Source organism: Rattus norvegicus, chromosome 17 (assembly GCF_036323735.1).
Source record: "Rattus norvegicus strain BN/NHsdMcwi chromosome 17, GRCr8, whole genome shotgun sequence".
NCBI classification, from domain to species: domain Eukaryota; kingdom Metazoa; phylum Chordata; class Mammalia; order Rodentia; family Muridae; genus Rattus; species Rattus norvegicus.
The window spans coordinates 5,505,044-5,528,634 of NC_086035.1; the positions used below are offsets into that span (position 1 = coordinate 5,505,044).

The 23,591-nt window shown below is 44.6% G+C and overlaps 1 long non-coding RNA gene across 1 annotated transcript; it reads left to right on the top strand.

Annotated features, from left to right (window-relative positions):
* Positions 1-486: 486 nt before the first annotated feature.
* On the top strand, positions 487-22,499 carry LOC120097867 (uncharacterized). Its single transcript, XR_005495702.2, has 4 exons — positions 487-8,447; positions 14,481-14,721; positions 17,626-17,766; positions 18,047-22,499. It is a non-coding gene; the product is annotated as an uncharacterized LOC120097867 (long non-coding RNA).
* The last annotated feature ends 1,092 nt before the right edge of the window (positions 22,500-23,591 follow it).

Sequence of the window (23,591 nt, forward strand, 5' to 3'; positions counted from 1 at the left end):
TATGCTCTGATTCCTCGGCCGGGTCTGTAGGACTGAACACAGAATTAACTATCCATTCTCTTCACTGTAATGAAGCGGTGCTGGGAGAGTCGCTAAGCTCACAAATGCTCTCTCACCTGCTGCCTGGTGAGCGTGAAAACTCCCGTGTCAGTGGCATTTTCTGGGGGAGCCGAGCCTCCACCGGCACCCACAGCGGTCACGTGACCGCTAAGTCACTAGGAAAGGTTAGAGCTGTTCTGTTTCACTATCTTCCTGCAGCAGGGTCCAGAGGAGAATCCCTGCTTTAAGTGGTCAGAGACCAGCAGTCGGTGCAGCTGAATCCTGCCTCTGACACCACCCACACGTGGAGCCCAGGGGTGGTGGAGCCTTCGCGGGACCTGACCTCAACGGACAGAAGAATGTGCTGTGTGGTGGGCTGCTGGTGGCCGGCACCTTTTTTTTTTTTTTTTTTTTTTTTTTTTTTTTTTTTTTTGCCTCCCTCGTCCTTCCAGACCAGTTCAGTGAGGACCAGAGTCTCTGCGCCTGGAGTCTTCAAGGCTGAAGGAGTACAGTAGAGCATCCTCACTTGCTCCCCCCTTCTGAGCTGGCAGGACGCTGAGATTCTGCGTTCACCTTCCGGTAGCAACCGGAATCAATTCCGGTGGAAATCAATTCTCTGCCATTTCTCTTCCTGGCAGCTCTGAAGCCAAATACGGACATGGTTTTAGAACTCTGAGATGAGGTCCGGTGGTGGAACAAGGCTATGCACTGAGAATATGTCCGGGAAAACTGAAATCCCGTCCAGTAAGTCTGTGTTCTCTCGACACCGAGGCGGCGGGATCCGGTCCTGTTACACCTTACCAGAGGTAGTGCCCACCCCCAAGATGAAGACTGAATGGGACTCTGTGTTGATAAATACATACAAAATACCTGCAATAGGGCACAGAGCCCGTAGACCTACCTAGAATCAGGGAAATCACAACACGAACCATGTGAGATAATCAGTGGTTGCTCCCAATGAAAGAAAGCCAATGGCGAACTCTCTCGAAAGACTAAAGACGTTATCGCGAGCATGTGTCAACAGTGATTTTAAGTCCTCTTAAGCTTTTGGAAATATATCTCAGTTAAAAACTTAGAAGTTATAAAATAAAAAGAAATTCAAGGAAGTTCTCAGAGTTCAAAGCATAGCAACTGGGAAGAAAGGGGAACCCGACCCCAGCCTGGTTTCCTATAGAGAGGAGCAGACTCAGCTCGAAAGAAGCCGAGAGCCCAGGAGACTGCCCGCTATTGGAAGAAGACTAAAAATGTAATGTGGTTTAAAATGTCTCCTAGAACATCAGAGAGGCCAGCGGTCATTAGAACCACAAACAAAATCAAGGCAATAGGATGCGAAGAGTGCATTTAATTAGATATTTGTGAGGAGAGACACCGAGAAAACCTTGAAAGCAGCCAGAGAGAAATGACAGGTGACCTTCAGGGCAATAGATCATGAATGATACCCAAGTTCTCATTCGGAACCGCATGGGAAGTTGCCCGGTTTTTCAAGCTGAGAAATGGAAAGAAATGGTTAACTTTGTAACTATAGATCTAGTAGAACTATCCCCAGTAATAAAGAACGAGTGAAAGCATCCCCAACCACAGGGAGATAGGGAATGCACTTACTGTTAAAAACTCCCCCAAAAGTGGCCCTCAAGGCTATCTCAGCAGAGAGTCTGGGTCCCAGAAGAGAAGGAGGAGCCTAAGAATGGCGGAGAATAGAGAGATGTGATCCTCTATTTTGACTATTCGCTTAGCTCACACGTGGCAGTCAAAGCAAACTTACACACCATCTGCTATGGTGTTTAGTGTTTACAGAGAAAATCTTAAAAATAATTACACTTTAAAGTGGGGGAAGGTATACGGAGCTGAAGGAAAATAGGGTTTTACCTTTGCCCCATATGACGAGGCACCAACCGGTGACTATAGTCAGGTCCTTACACATACAGTAATGCCTACAGCAGTCACTAAAGAAGGCATAAAGGCGATATATTCAAAATGCTGCACGTAGATCAAAAAATAGGTGTGGGGGATATATTTAAGGAACTTAGGAAGGCGGGAAAGAGAAACACGAGGAAGGAATTTGGAGGACAAAACTGGACAAATCATAAAATGAAGAATTAAACTCCAACTTTCAAAATTACCACAAACACAATGGGTTCCTACCTGAACGTCCCGCCTTTACACGTGCGACTTAAAAACACTATCTGTGAGATCTGCAGTCTTCAGGTAAGTATCTGGGAGTATATGCTCTCACGCTGAGCTCAGACCTTTGGGGTTGAGTCTTGTACAGGACAGAGATGCAGATTTAATGTCATTTCTCTACACACTGACAGCCAGATTCTCCAGAACCATTTGTGGATGACATTGTCTTTTCTTTAATGTATATTTTTTGGCACTGTAGTCAAACATCAGGCACTGTCATTGTGTGGACTTACATCTTTAACTCTTCATGCTGCTGTTGTTTACTACGGCTCTGGTGGTATAACATGACATCGGAAATGCTCACACCTCCCATTGTCTTCCTTTTGGCTAGGACTGCTTTTCTCTCTTTGGGCTTTTCAATTCCACATACATTTATTTATTTTTAATTCTCTGTATGTGAAGAATGCCTGTGGAATGCTCGTGTTAAACCTCTGCAGATTGTTTGGTAATTAAGTCTCGCCGTTCATGAATTCTCCCAGGTGATGGGAGCAGAGGACTGGCCATCTTCGGGCATCTTTGTCAATTGTTTCAGTGTCTTTGAGTTCTCATTGTGAAGGTCTGCGCTGCTTCCGCTTCCTGGTCAACGTTATACAAACCACCTGGGAAGAGGGAACTTCAATTGAGGGATTGTTTCCATCGGATTGTCTGTGGGGCATTTTCTTTGTCTACCACTGATGTGGGAGGGTCCATCTCTTTGTTAGTAGAGCCACTTGTGGGCAAGTGGTCCTGGGGTATACAGGCCGAGGAAGCCAGGGAGAGCAAGCTTTGGAAGCAGTGTTTCCCTATGGCATCTGCTTCAGTTCCTGCCTGGACTTCCTGCCCTTTCCTCAATGATGGGCTATGATTGGAACATGCAAGCCCTTAATCCCTTTCCTCCCTTAAGTGCTTTTGCTGTTGAGTCTATGACGGCAACAAAAAGCCTAAGTTGGACAAGGTCTTTCATGTCCTTGTGCAAGGTCTATTCTTAAGTACTTCATCTGTGTGCAGCAGTCATGAATGGAACTGGGTCCCTGATTTCCATTTCAGAGTGTTGGACACCGACACGTAGGAAGACTCCTGATTTGTGCTGTTGATTTTCACCCTGCTCCTTCGCTGAAGGTGTTGAACAGCTGTAAGAGCTTCTGGTGGAGTCTTCTTCAGGGATTGCTTATGCAAAGAATCACACCATGTGTAAGCAGGGGCACTTTGACTTCCTTCCCAGTTATATCCCCTTTATTCTCTTCTCCAACCTTGGAACTGTGTTCGTTCTTGACAAAAATCTCTCTGCAAACCGAAAGTAAATCGGGGCTCTCTCAATTAAAAGCATCTACGAAAACCGATAGCCAACATCTTTAAACGTTTAAAAAGCTCAATACCTCAGCTCCAAGGCAAAGTTGTCATCTCTTACCACGCTCCAGCCAAGTCCTAAAACTTTGGCCACCATTTATGGTAAGAGAAGCCAGTTATATAACGATAGGAAAGGAAGAAGTAGAGGCATCCCATCAGCAGTTGATAGGATTCCTCATGTTGAAAATATATCAGAACCTAACGTTAATGCACAACCACAAGTGAGCCAGAAATGGGACATTAACTTAAGGTAAGCACCGCTTACAACCCAGCCTAAATCACAGACTCAGGCAGGCAAACAACACAATGTCTACATGGCATGTACACTTAAGATCACAACAAAATAATTAAGGGACATAAATAAGCTGGCTGCGGTGGCACACACCTTTTGTTCCAGTACTCAAAAGCAGATCTCTGAGTTTAGGATCAGCCTGGTCTACAGAGTGAGTTCCAGGACAGCCAGGGGTATAAAGGGAAACATTGTTTCAAATGAGAAAGAAACAAACAGACAAAGACACAAACAATTAAAATAGCTTACTGTGTTCACAGATTGGATGATCCAGCACACTGGACCCTATCCCCCTGGTAATCACAAAGTCTAATGTATCACTTTTATGAAGAGACTTGGGTGACAGGAGACCTAAGTAACCTTGAGAGCCAAAATCATATGCTAAGCATAGTGAAGTGGAAATTTCTGGTTGTGTCATGTGATGCAGACTCACATGATGTTTTGCTGAAGCAAGACACAAGAGAGGATACGTGATGTTTGGAGAGTCTAAGTAGGACCCAACAGATGGATGGAGCGCTTGCATTGCTAGACATAGGATGCTTCGTGGGTCTCCTGTCTTTGCTGATCTCCATTTAGTTGAGAGGTTTTTCAGCTGGTTCTGGTGGTTCTGGCCACGCCCACTGACTCCTGAATATTCAGTGGAGGCCATGGTTGTTTCTGTTGGATCGTGCCACTGCTGCTGACTCATGTTTGGTGACACACTTTGAATTGGACTGTTGGTATCCTGACACTACTGAACTGCGGTCTCCTGACATTGGAGATTGGGAGTCACCCCCAAAAAACTACCTCTCAACAGGTGCAAATCCCCCTGTCCTGTTTACCATCTTTTCTCCCCTACCTTTGGATGGTGGGCTGCAAGAGAGCAAAGTGTTTGAGGACCCTTATTAATAGTAGGTTTTGAAAAATCTAAGCCCACAGCATAGTTCTTACCAAATTAATTCCAAGCACAATGCTCTAGTAACTAAATACTTTCCCACGAGCTAGAGGGATATTAAAATTAGTGGAATGGGGGACCACGAAACAGAGCCACACAAATACCCACAGCTGGATTTTAGCAAAAGCAGCGACGTGGGATGGGTGTGTGTGTGTAAATGGTGCTAGATCAGTGGAACAATGTGGACACGCACACACACACATACACACACACACACACACACACACACACACACACACACCCAGAGGTGTCAGCTCTATATGAAGGTAGATTACAGGTGGCCATGGGCATGCATGCCTGAAGTTTCTGCACTCACAAGCCAACAGCAGGAGCACAGTGTCTTTACATCGTATTAAGAAATATAAGTAGGGAGCTGGAGATGGCCCAGTGGTTAAGAGCACTGACTGTTCTTCAGGAGGTCCTGTGTTCAAATCCCAGCAACTACATGGTGGCAACCACATGATCATCTGTAATGGGATCTGATGCCCTCTTCTGGTGTCTGAACACACTATGGTATTCTCACATACATAAGATAAATAAGTAATTCTTTAAAAAAATATAAGTAATAAAAAGAGAATTTAAAGCAGATGGAAGGATATTGTAGGTTATATGCAGACAGTATGCAATATGCCATTTCATGTAAAAGGCTTGAGATTTGTATATTTGTTATTGGATGTTGTCTCTCATTAGATCCTTTTAAGAGAATTAATTGGGAATCCTGTGATCATGCATGTGACTCGTAGAGGGTAACACATCTACAGGTAGAATAAATGCGGGCATGCCCTTTGGGAAACTGAGTCGGTTCAAAATTCTAGCTAAATTGGAGACAAAGAGAGGGAGAGAAAGAAGATGGAGAGAGAAGAGGAGGGAGGGCATTACTGTTTACAAAATAGAACTAGATTGACTTGAAATTCAAATCCTGAAGCAGTTCAGGTGATGTGAAACTCCTCAGAGGAGAAAGAAAGAGCCAACCTCTCACTGGACATGACAGAAGCCAGATGGCAGTAGAATGACATCTTTGAGATGACAAAACGTGGAACTGTGACTGGGATCCTCCATGGAGTGGAAATGTCCTTCAGACAGAGCTGGAGAGGAGGACTGTGCATACTGTCTCTATAGAGCTCCAAGGAGTGTTTGGGGTGGTAGACACGGTAAGCATTCCAAGCCGATGAGAGCAGGCTATAGAGACCCCAATTCCCACCATGCTCCACAAAGACACTCGATTGTAACACAAATCAAACGACAGACGTCGGATGTTTGCAAGGAGACAAAGGTAAAATTTGTTTTTCACGGGGGTTCAGCACAAGATACACTAAAGGGAGCTTCTTTCGGGGAAGAGTAAAATGTGCTCAGGGGCAAGGAATAAAGAACAGGAAAAGAAAATGTACACAAATATTAACTAATCAAAACAAAGCATATCATGTGGAATTCTCATGGAATAAATAAAAATGTTATATAAAAAAGACAAAGAAGTAATCCTTGAGTGATGTAGTTACAAGTCAAATGCATGATGGTCACATTTTAAAGGAATAAAAGGTGATTTTTCAGGTAGTCAAAATTAATTCACACAATTAAGTAATAGCTGGTAAAGCTACAAAAATGATTAATGTAATTTATGCTTCATGTACAGGATGACAATTTAAACAAAAAGAGAGTAAATTGCTCTAACAGCTTTAGAGGAGAAAACAGTTTTTTTTTAACCCAGAAAGAAGGAACAATATTCAAGAATAAATTAGTAGCTCTAAGTTGTAATAGATTTCCAACTACAACAAATGAAAATGGACTAAGTAAAACCTCAGGTTATCAGATGGAATAAAAGCATTCGTATTCTGCCTGAATGCAAAAATACACAGGAGATTATATTTAAACACATATTCAATCACCAATTAGAAGGGTGCACACTGAGCTCCACTAACCCCAGATGAAGTGGGATCAGGTCAAGAAACATTCCTAAGCATATAGCAAATTATTTCCCAGCGATAAACATGTCCATCTCCTTGGAAAATCCAAGACTGTAAATTGTCTAAGTGCCAGCAGGAAGGCATCGGTGTGTGGAGGGAAGTCGATTCTACAGAGACAGACAACCGGTGCTCCTGTAGCTTACAAAATAGAAACATATATAGCAAAATTAAAAGACGCAACAAAACAAAACAGGAACGTCAGCCCACTGTCCGCTGGGACCCAGTTGCTGTGCACAGAAAACCGGGCAAGAAGCAATAGGATACATTTTTGTTCTCAAGTTCAGTGGGATTTCCACCAAAATTTCCAAGAGGCGAATAAATACACAAAGTTCTAAAAACACGTGATCCCGAGCTTCCGATTCAAGAAAGTAGGCAAAGGGTAAGGAGGAAGCTGGAGGTGGGAAACAAGAAAACACAGAAGTCAAAGACGCAGCTGTAATAATAACGGAGCAGCGTAAATGACAAGGACCCACGGTGAGAGCCAAGGATGGTTCTCAGAGCGGTGACGAAGGCCCACAACCTGCCGGCGATGGGGAAGAAAGAAAAATAAAACGCAGTTAACACATGTAAAGTGGCATTGGTATGTATTCTGCAGAAGTAAAAATGTTCTCGCGAGCACACTAACCACAATCTTACTCCAAGAAATGTGCAGATTTGACTGCCAACGGACAAATTCCTCAAGAATCGCGGGTTGCCAAATCTGACCCAAGAAGTAGAAAAATCTAAATCGATTTTTATTTCTTAGATAAACCGAACACTTCCTTTCCAGAAAAACAACTTTGGGCCCAGATGCTTCTACCAGTGAATCTTCTCAAACATTTAAGGAAGAAATAATGCGGACCTCGATGAGAAAAGATGTAGTGTGCCCAAGCTTTCTCGGAGGAGGGAGGCTGCATTCTGATGCCAGACCCTGGCAAGGATCCTGTGAGAAAGAATATTACATGCCAATTTCCCTCATGAACATTGTATAAAAATCTTGAAACACTTGCAGATCAATTGATGCGTGAGTGGTTTAAAGCTCAGAGAGCCTGGGTAACTCGCCACATTAACAGAAGTGGAAGGCATTGTAACATTTATTTGTTCAAAAGAATGAAACACAAAGTCCAGCCATGGAAAAACTCTGCCTGGCAAGCTAGAAGCGGAGGGGTGCTTTTTAATCTGACAGAGGCTTCCTTGGCATCTTAGAGTAAACACCATATTTAACAGTGAAATATGAAAGACTTCCCCCTTGAGACTCAGATTGGAACAGAGACACTCTGAGCCTCTTATTCAGTGAAGACTGGATGTTTCACAGAATGAGGTGGGGAGGAAAATTAAAGGGTTAGAAAAGAAAAAATACTCTCATTACTTGAAGGGATAGCTGTGTACAAAGAAGACTCAAAAGAATTTGCACACAATTAAAATCCACAGTAGGAGTCAGCGAGGTGACTGGCTATGGTGATGGCTTAAAAATCTATGTTATTTCAGTACCAGAAACAAATAGGATATTAAACTATGGCTTCTGGGTATGCTTCAAATTAATACTTGTAGTTTGTGAGACAAAATAAAAAATGGTGAGATAAAAATTATAAAAGCTGATATCGGATGCATTTCAGGGTGGCAGGAAGATTGTCAGTGACTCAGGGATACCAGGCCACACAGTGTCAGTCAACTGATGGATGCCAAACGCCCTCTTGATGTTAAACAACCCTGACAGGACCATGCCAAGGCAGTGAAGGTAACAAACTGACAGACAGACAAAGCGACCTGACAAACTCCCCCAAGAGCTAACCCCGCTGCCTCCAAAGACAGAGATGGGGATATTTTATCATTTTTATATCTTTTTAATTTTGTTTTTAAGTCTTGACATCCTTTAGTGTGTGTGTATGTGTGTGTATGTGTGTGTGTGTGTGTGTGTGTGTGTGTGTCTAAGTGACCGTGGATGCTTATGAATATGTTAAAGTGCCTTTTAAGGAGTCTGAGGAACTAAAGAATCCACTTACCTTCTTAGTACCCATTTAAGTGGCATTTTGAGGTCTGTTAAATGTTTTATAAATCCTTGAAATGTTATTTGCTTATATAAAACAACGTTCACTCGTAAGAGAAAAGCTTCATTGGGTTATAAAATTTGACATCAAACACAGAAATTCTTCTAAAAATTTCTTTCTTATTTTATTTACTCAATAGTCATGGCTTAAAAAAATTAGGAGTACCTAAAAATGCCTTATGTTAAGATGCCTCTGGGGGTACTCCCTTTTTGGACTAATTTATATGGATATTTTCAACAATAGTTTTAATACACAAATGTTAAATGCAAGAATTTTTCTATTAAGGCTGATATATATGTACATATATATGTATATTTACATATATATTGATAGACATAGGTTTATCAAGTAAGTTTTCTTTGCATATAGGGATCATAGGAGACATGGTATTGACAAACATTTCAATTATGCATTTGAATTTATCATTCAAATTGAGGTAATTTCCCCCTGTATAAAAAAGGCTAAATTGTTAAATGTTGATAAAATAATAACTTATCTTTTAAGACAGATTTTAACATAATTACCATATTAAGGGATACAAACCTTTGCCTGCTGCCTGTGACCTCTTCCTTAAAGAGCGCTTTTTAAAAATCTTGTCCAGTTTAAATTAAAGGGGGACAAGTTACTTAAGACCAAGCTGTTGGTGCCTACTCTGCCTGCTTAAAGCTTCCCCAGCAGTTAGACTGATCGACCCAGCTCAGGTTCTGTGTCTTTAAGATTACAGGTCTTTTACTTGCTGCGAAGCGAGTGGTAGAAACGTTGTCTACGTCGGCTTACTAGTTGTCTCAGCCATTGTTTCATTACTGTGAAGAGACTTCATGACCACAGCAACTCTTACACAGGAAACCGAGAGTTTTAGAGTGCAGAGTTTTAGTCCACTGTCATCATCACGGGAAACATGGCGGCATAAAGGCAGACATGGTACTGGAGACTCACCTGAGAGCTCTCTACCTGGATCTACAGGCAGCAGACAGAGAGGGAGAGGGGGAGAGGGGGAGGGGAGGGGGAGGGGGGAGGGAGAGGGGGGGAAGGAGAGGGGAGATATTCTGGGCCTGGCTTGAGTATATGAAACCTCAGTGCCCACCAACAGTGACACACTTCCTCCAAGAGGCCACACCTCCCCTTCCCTGTCAAGTACAGCCACTCCTTCAAGACCTTCAGTGAGCCTATGAGGGTCATTTCCCTTCAAACCACCACACTAGTTGTACTGGCTGGTTTTGTGTGTCAACTTGACACAAACTGAAGTTAGCACAGAGAAGGAATCTCCCCTGAGGAAATGCCTCCATGAGACCCAGCTGTAAGGCATTTTCTCTATTAGTGATCAAGGGGGGAGGACCCAGCCCACTGTGGGTGGAGCCATCCCTGGGCTGGTGGTCCTGGGTTCTATAAGAAAGCAGGCTGAGCAAGCCGGGGGAAGCAAGCCAGTAAGTAACATCCCTCCATGGCCTCTGCATCAGCTCCCGCCTCCAGGTTCCTGCCCTGTATAAGTTCCTGTCCTGACTTCCTTTGGTGATGAGCAGCAATATGGAAGTGTAAGCTGAATAAACCCTTTCCTCCCCAACTTGCTTCTTGGTCCTGATGTTTGTGCAGGAATAGGAACCCTGACTGAGACATCGTGAACAGTCATAGCAATGAAAACTTCCAAAGTACACCACCTACTTTTAGGAATTTATATACAATCATAAAAGTAATAAATAAATATATATTGCAAATATATAAATATGTAAATATAGCCATATAATACACACATACATTCATTTTAGTTTACAGTGCAACTAAGGGTTTTTTTTTTAAGAAATAGTCTTAGTCAAGATGTTATTTGATTAATTATTTATCCCTTCTCTGATTCTCTCAGTAATTTAAAAAAATCCCTATTACTTATTAAAAAAAATGGCCTCAGGACCTGATGAGACCTGCTCCAGGGTGTAAACTCCCCTGACGGACAGTTACCTTCACTGGGGAGATGCTCCTCTGCTCGGTTAGTCCTCACATCTGAAAACTGAGGCAATGACTTAGTTCCCTTAGTTCCCTACTTTCTTCAAGCAAACAATATGCCTTAAAATAGATTGCATGTTTTTTCAAAATGCTTTTGTTTACTTTCTAAGTGTGTCAGGCTTCTAATTAAGTGACCCAGTCTTAAGTTGGGTTTGTTTAATAACTTGCTCCTGTCAAGCCTTATCTAAGCATCACACAGCATCCAGCATTTGAAGCAGGATTTGTTCTTCAACACTGGTGTAGCCAGCCTTCTGCAAGTCAGTAATCACCTCTGGAGACTTACACTGATGTGGATAAGGGGTCAAAAGACCAGTGTTTTGGGCTGCGTGGTGGTAGCCACAGGAGAAAAAACACAATGGTCCTTGTAACAGCCAAGCAAACACAGAGGCCACATACGTGGCGGCGTGGTTTATGGTGGTGGCATTGCAGTTCACCGAGAAAACAGTGGCCTTTGCAATAAATAATGCTGGGTCAACAGAATATCCACATGGAAAAACAGGATTCTTGACTTCTCCTTCACCCCAGACACAAAAATCGATTCCAGATGAAGCTGAACACTGAGTTGGTGGAGCTCTTGAATCCCTCTCTAAATACAGCCGGCCAGAAGCAGAAGCCACAAAAGGACACGCACAGGAAAACTGGACCCCAGAGCAGCGCGGACTCCTCCCTGTGAAAGATGCTGTTAAGCAGGGGAGAGGGCCAAGCCCAGGGTGCAAGGCCATGTAGTGATGAGAGATTTGTGTGTGTAAACCACGGATTTTATATTTCCTAACTGTTCATGTATTTTACACCCACATGTGTAAGCCTTTGTAATTAATTACACCACTTGGCACAGATATCAATGGTGAAAGTTTTAACAGACAGAGGAAGATTGCCGAGTGAAGAATGAGTCCGTGGAAGAGTGCTTAACTTGGTTGTGAGAGAAACACAAACACACAGCCTTCCTTCGGCAGACTCCTGAGTGGTTACAGAACACAGAGTCAGTCAAGGGCTGTTGGGAGCAGTTATCTTTCACAGTCACACTGGTGGGGCCTGTAAACTGGTAACTAAGTAGGAAAACTGTACTCTGTGCTAAATCTAAACACACACACACACACACACACACACACACACACACACACACACAGTCGTGGGCTGAGTACGGTCACACGCCACCCAACAACCATGGGTTCTGAAAATGCTTCACTGGGTTCTTCTATCACAGCAGCAGCCTAGAGAGGGTCAGGCATGCCAGACCGGGGGATAACCTGTTGCTTGCAGGCTACAGAGTAATACCACATGTTAGAGCGATGTACACGGTAGGGAACTGCAATGCATCCTAAGAATTTGTGAGTCTAAACATGGAAGGAAGAAATACAGGAACATGCTAGCTGACAAATCTTCAGCTTCACTGGATTCACAGAGGCTCAGGCTGCCATGATCACACACCCACATGGTTAAGAGTTAACACTGAAGCATGGCACACATGACTTATACAAGGATGTTTGCAGACATGATAGTACTTTATATTGAAACCACCCACTGTCCATCAGAGAGATTGGCTGGCCTGAGCAGGGAGTGAGGAAAAACTGGCAAGGACCTTATGGTTGGGATCCCCAGGAATCTGAGAGCCAAGAGGTAGACCAGATGTCTTTTCAGGATAGCTTCGTGTCAAGCAGGCACACCCTCTTTCTGCAGCACATCCACCGACATTCAGCATCTACATGAAGGCACAGAAGCCTGAGGAAAATGCTGAGGTGACTGGATTTTTCCAGAATAACATAGATCAGATCTTTATTTAGTTTTTTTAAAAGATGTTTGCTCTTAATCTTTTCAGAAAGGGTAACGTGCTGCTTTCAATAAAAATGTGCCTTTGTAAGTATGGGTATGTGGGGGTGGAGGTAGCAGAGACCCACTGTGTGTTTGCTACCACAGAGCCCTTCCACTTGCTGTACCCCTCCATCATGACCCCATGACCTTCCTCTTCTACCCCTGCTGCTTTCAGCTGCAGGGATCTAGCTGCTGTTGATACCTCACGGTTTTGCAGGTACAGGGCGAGCTTTCTGGATCACACGTCCATTCTATTTGTCGAACTTTGAGGAGCTACCATCTTGTTTTCTGTAGGGGCTATGGCATTCTATGCAGAGTATTTTAGATTAAACTTGTAAGTGAAAAGAAAACTCAAGACAGAAGCAAGTTGTTGGGGAACAAGGGAAAATCAGCGTTGTTTTGCACACCTGTGCTTGTTAGCTGAGAAATCCTGTTCCAGCTGCAGCTACTGGGACCGTGGAGTTTGCTTTCTACCTCTGAGAGTTTGACTTCAGAGGTTCACCTCGTTTTGTTTTGTTTTTTCCCCCCATTCTCAAAAACGCTTAAAAGCATGATTTTTTTTATCTTTATTAACTTGAGTATTTCTTATTTACATTTTGATTGTTATTCCCTTTCCCGGTTTCCAGGCCTACATCCCCCTAACCCCTCCCCCTCCCCTTCTATATGGGTGTTCCCCTTCCCATCCTCCCCCCATTACTGCCCTCCCCCCAACAATCACATTCACTGGGGGTTCAGTCTTGGGAGGACCAAGGGCTTCCCCTTCCACTGGTGCTCTTACTAGGCTATTCATTGCTACCTATGAGGTCAGAGTCCAGGGTCAGTCCATGTATAGTCTTTAGGTAGTGGCTTAGCCCCTGGAAGCTCTGTTTCTTGGCATTGTTGTTCATATGGGGTCTCGAGCCCCTTCAAGCTCTTCCAGTCCTTTCTCTGATTCCTTCAACGGGGGTCCTGTTCTCAGTTCAGTGGTTTGCTGCTGGCATTTGCCTATGTATTTGCTGTATTCTGGCTGTGTCTCTCAGGAGAGATCTACATCCGGTTCCTGTCAGCCTGTACTTCTTTGTAAAAGCATGATTTTAATGATTTTTTTTTTAATTTTGCCTCCTGTGTCTGAGAGGTAGAGACAAGGCTTTCCCTTTACCCCATGAGTCAAGAGGCTTTCACTGTGCATAGACTCTCTCAGGATCTTCCTTGGCATTCCGGGCTTGGGATTAAAGCTGGCCACTGTCCTGAGTGTTCTCTCTCTCTCTCTCTCTCTCTCTCTCTCTCTCTCTCTCTCTCTCTCTCTCTCTCTCCTGGCTCTCTGCTTCAGTACTTTTCTTGCTGCAGGTAAAACCTCCAAGAAGAAGCCACTTCCGGAAGGAAAGGCTTGTTTTGACTTATGGTTTGAAGTCCATTATGGCAGAGAGGATGGATGGGCAGAAGAGGCAATGAGTCACACCTCATCTGCTGCCATCAGGACACAAAGTGACAGACGTTCACACTGGGCCAGCTTTCTCCTTATTCCCCAGGACCCCAGTGATCTGGAGAAACGTACTACCCACGTGTGGGGGAACGTTCCCAACTGAATGAATCCATTCTAGAAACTCCCTCTCAGACATTTAAGATGCATGTTTTCTGGGTGTTTGTGTGGGGGTAGAGGTAGCCCTTACCACTAGATTAAGGTCTTTCTCATGCACGTTCTCACTTTTACCGGATTGGGTCAGGCCCAGTGAGGGTAGATTGTGAGAAATCAAGGATAGTCGCCATATATCATGGAATGGCACCAAGATTCAATGAGAAACAAACCCACATCCCTTAACCCTCAACTAAGGAAATCCCTAGGCTCACAGGTCTGACCAGAATCAGAAAGTTGCAATCCCAAGTTGAAGACTTGCACGATGTGTGAGCTGTTACCGTAGCTGGATCTCTTCCTTTTACAGAGAGGGAAGCTGGTGTTGCGTTGTCTGAATACCCCCGGAATGAAACCGGAACCCAAGTCTGTATGCATCGGTGATGGTTCTTCCCAACGAAGATCTACAGGACCTTGAGCCCCCACGGCAGCCACATCCGCATTGTGGTTTCCACAGCAGCCACCGTGGACCATACCTCATCTCCTTCTGTGGACTTGCCCTGACCTCAGAGGAGCCTGCTGTGTTCTGTATCAGCCCACGCGCAGTCCAGGTGAAATGAATTAGTCCACATGGCCCGTTGTCATCTCTCCCTACAGACCACATGCTCATCCATCAGTCTTGGGGAATCTCCTATGGGTTTTTCTTTTTTTTTTTTTTTTTTGCCAAAGGCTAATTCTAAAATCATTTTCCCCTAACCCGATGCTGCTGCCAGATTGCTCATTTTTTAAAAATGATGTTCTTTCCAGCTGCCTGTTTATCATTATCAGATGGCCCTCCCATAAAATTCCATGTGTGCACATGACTTTCCTCTGTACGTTTCCAAGTAAGTAGGTCAGGCAGAGACTGCTGCAGCCTTAGGGAGGGACATTGAGTGTCCGTGCAACGTGGCTGTGAGATATCCTCATGTACATAGGGAAGGGCTGCAACCACAGGAGGACAGGGATAGTCACGTGACCCAACAGCTAAGGCAGCAGGGAGGGAGACCTGGGTCTACTCCTGGAGGCAATTGTGGTACTCTATCTTAGGTGGGTAACACATCCATTCATGTCACCACCCAGAAGATAACTAGACTCAGGCTATCGGAGAGTCAGGAAGAGGACATGTGGTTTTCATTTAACATAGACTTTATTATTTAGAGCAATTTTAGATACAATACAATTTTTTTCCAACTCACAGAGAGATCTATCTGCCTCTACCTCTTGAGTGCTCGGGCTTAAAGATGCATGCCTCCAGGCCTGGCCCACAAGAATTTAAGAGAATTCACACTCCAGATCTGATTTGCTATTTCTTTTCCATACCCAAAAGGTAGAAGCAAGAGAGATTTGCCCCAGGGCACTGACAGCTGGACTGTGAATTTTTCTCCCTGTTTGTATTAGCCACACACTGACAATACTCAGAGAGACGGTCACCCTGTAGCTCCCTCACTCTGCAGGCACTGTGGACAAGGTGTTCTGTGGGTCGGTTCCGCACTGGGGCCTGGAGAACGAAGAGTGGTGTTCACATTTTCATTGGGAGGTTTGATGTTGCATTTCTGTGATCCGGCTCTCACGAGGCCGAGGCAGCAGGATAGCAAGCTCAAGGCCAGCCAAAGTTCATACGAGAGCGACACTCTCTACGCAAACCAAAACCAAACCCTTACACTCACCAGATCCAAACTACACCAAATCAAAAGCCTACTGGACATCGAGTGTGGTCAACCCATTCAGTTCCTTTAAAAAGAATTTCGTGGAGTAGTGTGGAGGACCAGGCTGTCTGGGTGTCTCTGAGGAGTAGTGTTACAGCAGACACGACATTGAACGTCTGTCTTTTTGTAGGCTTCCAGCTCCATCTCCCTCAAGACACACAGAGGGCCAGATGCTAGTCCTTTGCATTGCCTTTAAGCAATGAGGAATTTCTTCCACACTGCTGGCTGTGCGTACCTTATACTTAACCTGGGTGGGACGCTGTCCCACTGCCTCCTGGAATTTTCTTTCTCACTTTTATTATCTTCATAATAAATTAAGATCTTTTCATACCAGAAAATAAAAGCCTAGGCCCCCCTTTTTAAAAAACAACACCACAATCGTGGGAATGAATGAAGTATATTTGAATGAACTCCTCGCTAGTGCAGCTGAGAGGTCACGAGGCTGTCGGATTGCTGAGAAGAGGGACAGTGTGTATTCTTAATGACAAAGTTCTTCCCGCCACCCCTGCTCCCACCTTCCTCCCAGCCTCCCCTTTTGCGCTAACTCTCACCACAACCCATTTTGTAGGTGGCAATGGCGTCGTGGTGTTGGTGTCTCCGTTGCGGCTAAGATTGTGAATGAAACAAAGTGCCTTTCCTATCTTGCTGGCTACCGAGGGACAGCGTAGCTGATTAAATAATGTTCTGGGTTTCCGGAGACTGATTCTCTGGGCTCAGACCTTAGATCTACGGCTCACTGCTCCACTATTTAAGGCAAAACATACAACTTCTCTGCAGATCCGCCTCGGCGGCGTTAACAGAGACGATGATAATTAATAACCATCCCATAAGGCTGTTGTGAGGATGACTAAAATGACGGAACACAAGGCTCTTAAATTAGAAAGTGTGAAATAACTAGAAATTACCATCTTTTATATCTATTCTTACAGGATTTTCCAATTTACACGTTTTTTTTTCTTCCCATTGAGGTTTTGAGTCTCTATTTAGCATCTCCCCTGCCTCCCACACACTCCAGAACACAGGCTGCATAACATGGATTTACAAGGTTTTATTTGCCCTCCTGTGTCCAGACTAATGCCTGGAATGGAGCCCAGTGCATGATACAAAGATAATAAGAAACTTTCGAGAGAGTTAATAAATTATTAAATCAGGAGGAGTCCCTTTGACTGTCCTTGTATGTTGAAAATATTTTTCCACTATGTCTTATGTCTTTGATTTTGTTTCTTTAATATGTTTTGATAATATTATTATTTAATAAGAGCACTGGCTGCTCCTCCAAAGTGCTGAGTTCAATTCTCAGCACTCACATGGAGACTCACAGCTACCTGTTAAATCCAGTTTCAGGGGATCCAACGCCATCTCATAGCCTTAAGGACATTAAGCACACATGGTACACAGACATACATACAGGCAAGGTGTGCACGTTGGTGCATACCTGCATGTGCACACACACACACAATATTTTTTATAGCAAATCTAAATTTTTAAAGACTATTTGGTTTAATTTAAAATGGATTTTTCTGACTCCAATATAATATTTTTATGTTTCAATTTTCTCCAACCCCTGCTTTATTTCTCCCTTTCTCCCTTATGCATCATTCCAAGAGCCTGGGCATGCTAATCAAGCACTCTACCACTCACCTATTTTCTTTTCTTTTGATTTTGACTCAGGGTCTCACCCCACGAACAAGGCTGGACTTGACTTTGTTGTACACCCTAGGAAGGCAGACCTCAAACTTACGATTAATCTTTCTGCTTCATTCTCCCCAGTAACTCAGATTACAGGTCTCTGCCACCACGGTTGGCTTGGTGTGTTTAACGGACTTTTGGATGTCCTTTGCCTGCTGATTGGTCCATGATGTCACGCTGCAAACACTCTTGACCTTTAAACTCAAGACTGGTTCATATTCGGTAAGATGTGTGGGCTCCTGGACTTCAGCATATATAATATTCACAAGTTATTTATGAGGCAGAAGTTTCTATGGTGGGATGATGCTGTTAGATGGACATTCTGGATCCCTGGGCATGGACAGGTAGGGCAGAACCAAATGTTTAGAGAGAAAAGTAAGACATTCGAGGTCTGAACATTCATTCCTTTTCTCACATGAACTCTAGCACTGGCTTAAAGAGAATATCTAATTAGGGATCTAGCCTAGTGGGCCTCAGGTTGACTTTTCTCATTGTATTCCAGTAACCATGCAACCCTCCACATGGGACGCCTCTGTCTTTGCTTCCGGTATCAGTCACTTTTGTGTTGCTGCGATTAAAACACCATGGCAGCCCAAGGAAGAAAGAGTTTGTTTTGGCTAATGTTTCCAGAGGAATTCGAGTCCACAAGGGCGGATCAGGAGATATGGCAGCAGGAACTTGAAAGTGAGTGCTCATGGCTCCAACTGAAAGCATGAAGCAGAGAGAGAGAGAGAGAGAGAGAGAGAGAGAGAGAGAGAGAGAGAGAGAGAGAAACTGGAAAAGGAGCCAGCCCTTAAACTCTAAAAGCCCACCTCCAGTGAAGACTTCCTCCAACAAGGCAGCATTACCTAAATCCCCCAACAGTGCCAAGGCCTCAAGTGTTCAAATACAGGACTCTGGGGTTGGGGGGCTTTGCCATTTGAGCCACTACAGCTCCCTATTATAAAGCAACTTAGCCTACACTAGAGACAAGTGTATGAAAATTGCCGAAGCTCTTTGGCACACGGATGAGTCTTGGCGCTTCACTGTCATGGACAAATTAGATAAATGGGTACTAGATTAGATCTAGAGGCTAGAATGGCTATGGAGACTGGCAAGGCCCTGAATGATCAAAGGTCCTAACACAAATTCTAGCCTGGCGGACCAAAGGTCACACAGAGAGGGACAGCCTATTATCCTAGTTAGCACCAGAGGAGTCTACCTGGAAATGTAGTGTCCCAAAGAAGGACAGAGGCTATGAAAGACCATCCAGCTTCTAATCACTCCTGAGTGACTCCCTCTTGGATGCTCAGTAGTCGACACATAGGTATCCAGACTCAGCGAATATTAATGTGCTCTGCCAGCAGGATGTGGACCCACTGTTGAGCATAAACAAGCCAGGAGACTGTTCATGGTTCACCATTTTGACAAAGTACTCGGGAAAATCAATGCCAAAAGAGAAAGGTTGCTTTTGGCTCAAGGCTTCAGGGGTTCTAGTCTACAATCAAACCAACCACTGGTTTAGACTTCTGGCAGAGGTTCTAGGTGACAAAGCAAAGAATGCAAGAACACACAGGAGGTCAACTGCGTTTACCTCATGGCTAGGAAACCCGTAAGGAGCAAGTCTGTCACAGTCCTCTGGAAGGGGACATCTCCAGTAACCGAAGGGCTTTCCGTAAAACCCCTCCTCCTGATGAGCTCCACAGTGCTTGCCAATAGCATGCATATATATATATATATATATATATATATATATATATATATGCGCATATATATATATGATCTCCTTCAACACATGGGCCCTTGAAGGACACTCTGTATGCAAAGTTGAAGAGGCTCAGATGAGTGTGATGTGTAGCTGGCTAACAGGGCTAGAAGCAGGGTCAGCAAATCTCAGCCCATTGGCCAGTCCTGCCCCTACTCGGTATGAATGAAGTGACCTGGCCCACGTGACACAGGCACACAGCCTCTGCGCTGTGCTCACTGTCTGCTGCTTGGCACTACAGTGGCAGAGTTGAATCACAGCCACAGAGGCCATGTGATGCTACAGAGCCCCAGTCATCAATCCAGCCATTGACAGAAGTTTGTCCACCCAAGCTCTAACTTGGAACACAGATTTCTGCGAGCACGTTTTCGTCTACTTTGGTCACCTGGCTATTCCCAGCAACTATGACAGTCCCTGACGTGCAGCAAGGGCCCAACCGTCGTGTGTTAGCCAACGAATGAAATGACTGAGTAACGGAAGGAATCCAAGACTGTTAAGAATATTCTTATTTTTTAATGTTCTTTCTGAAAAAAAAAAAAAACAAAAAACTAAACAGGATTGTTGATGAAGACGAGAGTTGGGTCACTTGAAACTTCAGAGAGAGCAAAGTTGACATGGCAGAAACTGGGACTGTCTGGTGGACAGAGTGGGTTTGCACACACCCTGACTGCCTTACCTGCAGAAAAACGGCCTGTCTCTATTTTGAGAAATTAAGGCTAATTTTAAATGTGAGGAATTGGCAAAGCACCCTGACAGTTTCCACTAATGAATTCCTGTGGTTAATTACACTTAGATTTCTTAACGCTTCTCCCTCTAGAGCCCTCCATGCTAATCTTGCTTGGAGGATTCAAAGCCACACCTACTGATGTCTTCCTCTAAAAAAAAAAGAAAAAGGAAGAAGCTCAGAGATTGCTGTGCTCTCTTTGTGTTTCCCGTATTGAGTCTTCCCGTTTTCACTGATAACCGGACTGAAGGGACAAGAGCTCCAGCGGGTCATCCTCTAGACCTTTGCAGGTTTTTCTGGGTGCAGCTTGGTGTTAAGTGACATAACAGCCCATCTGTAAGCGCACCAGTGCATGGAGGCTCTGAGACTTGCAGGAGCAGAGCCGCATGCCTCTGCGGACCCGCTCTGCTACGGGTGTGAACCCTCAGAAGCATCCCTGTTGCATGGGCGGGCCTGTGAGCCCTCGTGGCCCCTTTCCTAAAGTTTTCCTTTCTCAAGGAAGAAGATACATCATCCTATGACTGACAGACATCATCCTGTGACTGACAGATATCATCCTGTGACTGGCAAAGCTTCCAAGTCTGAAAGTAGCCTCCCCTTGCCGTGCAGCTAGGGGGAAAGCTGACAGGATGAAGCAGCTGTGGAGACTGAACAGCAGACATTGCTATCTTACTCTTCTGGGCCCTGTGAGATCGGAATACTGGCTCCCTTCATGTCTGGGGTGGTCCATCTCCCTAGTTTGCCTCTTCAACTTCTCCTTGTATCCTCCGCTGGTGGGATCATAGCTTTTCTGCCCCCTACTATAGTGTTAGTCTGAAACACCAAGCCCCTAACTCTCCTCTCAGACACACTCCCAAAACATCCACTTTCAAATACTGTCTTCTTGGACACTAGACGTCAACATATGAATTCTAGTGGACACGTGTTCAGTCCACAGCACTTCCCCTTCCCCATTGCCGTATCGGCAATTATGATTGGTGTACATGCTTTCCAGGTTGTCTGGTAACATGGGCATACCGCTTCCTATTGGCACACTCTGTGAAATTTAAGGAAAGGTTCCAGGTGTTGCAACAATCCTGTAGCCACCATCCTCATGAAGTCACCAGCCAGTGGACACTCTACTCCATTCACAGCATCAAGTGGGGTGGTGGGAAACAGACACCGTAGTTACCAGAAGCCGGTGAACGGTGTGGAGAAGAGAGGCACAAGAGATCACAGAGGAGGTAAAAGTCAACACTGACCCTTTAACTCTCAGTACGAATTGTCCCCAAGGCGATGAAGTCTCAGCCCATTCTGTGACATGAAAGTGTGCAGCATCTGTTAGTGGCTTGCCCCAAATCATCCACGATGGTGGAGGCTCAAGGAGGCAGTGTACCCTTGTCCTCCTCCTTGAGCCTTTCTGTCTCCGACCTCCGCATGCCCATCTATTATAGACTGCTATACACATTGTATAGACACATCTTGGCTATTCCATGTCTATGTACTCTAAGCCCTTATCTGAGTGTTGTACTGCTTGCTGTAAGGCTCTTACCAAAGACTGAAAAGCAGGGTACAAGGGAGTCAACCTTTTGTGTGGTTACAGTAATGCAAACACAGTTGCATACAGCACAGGGCATAAGAAAGTCTTGGAGTGCCTGGTGTATAGTAGGTACTTAATAAATGGTTATATTTTTTATTATTATGACACTGTCAAAAGTAAGTTCATGTTCTAACCTTTTAAAAGTAGGAATGTTATCAACACTGTCCACTATAAACCCTTCACTACCTCCAGAGTAGATAATCCAGTCTCCAGAGCCACAGGCCGAATCCTCCTGTTCCGCCCTCCCAGTCATTTAGGCTATTTCCTACTTCCTTTATTTTTTTCTTCCTTTTCTGTTGGGAGCACAAAGGCCCTTGCACCCACTGATCTCCAGGGAGCCCAGGCATGTTCAGCACCCAGGGTTGTCCTTTCACAGAGAAGGAGATATAACCTGGTTTTCTGAAAGGCTGGGAATTGGCGGTGACTAATAACTTGCTGACCCGCTTTACCTGTTGGGCCAGGCCATATCAAGCTCCTGCAACAAGAGCTGCAGGTGGCTGGTTATCGAAATGGCCCTTAGGTTATTAAATGACCCTTGGGTTCCTTGTACAGCCAGGAGCTCCCCCGGTCTTCCACAATCAGGACCAGAGGTGGCTACTAGCCCAAAGGACCTCTCTGCTATCTACATAACTAAGAGACCAGGATCCCTTTCAGTCCCTTAAGCTAGTGCAGGCAGCCTATCTCTAGCCGCCATCTTCTTGGAAGACAGGACATGCTCCCTTCTTGTTGGGCTCTTACTTGTCTAGCGTTGCCTCTTTGCTCTCATCGGGGAAGACTTCCAGGGGATCAAACAGCATCTCCGTTTCCTAGACGACTTTGCACATGGCAGATCAGAGCGGCGAATCGCACCTAAGTTATTGGTGAAATAAACAGTACTTCTTACAAGATTTGCCAAAAGGAAATTAAAGAGTGACAGCTTATCTATTCAGGAGTGAGGATGGCGGGGGATTGGGGGGGGGTCTCACGTGTGCGCAGATCAGGATTATAGTTTATCAACAATCTGTTGAAAATCTGATTAATGGTATCTGAGAGTGAGTGAGTGGCAGAAAGTAGCTAATTAAATTCGTGTTTTTAAAACACCCTCAGCAGTATGCAAGACAATCAGACCAACAGGGCTTGTTTTGGTGAAATTCCTGGATTGATTGTAAACACACACAGATACACACATACATACCGCATACACACACATACATGCATATACACACACACCATATACACATGCCAAATACACACACAGATACACACATACATACTGCATACACACACATACATGCATACACACACACCATATACACACATGCCTCACACACACACAGATACACTCATACATACCGGATACACACACATACATGCATATACACACACACCATATACACACATGCCTAACACACACAGATACACACATACATACTGCATACACACACATACATGCACGCTCACACCAGATTGTCCGGGTATTGTCTGATCGGTGAGGAGTTAGAAGAAGAAAGGGGGGTTACCTGGCTTGGGGCACAGATGTCTACCTTCCATGTTTTCTGTATAACCTCCTCTTTCACTTTCCCGTGTCTTGTTCCCAGAGTGAACCTAAAATTGTTTTTAGAAAGTTACTGGTGCATACTGAAGCCTTGCTTTGGGTTTTATAGATGGTGGGACTCTTCGAAATGATTGGGGTTTGCATGTAGACCTCAAATCTGAAAGCGTGCTCCTGATTGGCCCCTAACAGTAACCACTGTAGAGGAGAATTGAACATTTGGTGGGTGATGGGTTTTGGTTAAGCTCATCATATTCTCGGTTCTGAAACAACGTGTCCTGAGATCGTCTCTTTGAATACACAAGGTTCCCCAGCTGTGCTTTTTGATTCTGGATCTCACTCCTGAAGAATGCGTGTCCTAAAGGGCTCTTCTCTCCTCCCTGAGGGGCCTTTTCTCACCCTGTAAACAGCTTTCTCTGGAGACTCCTCCTACCCAGGCTGCAGGGAAGCCCAGGGCTCTGCGGCACCA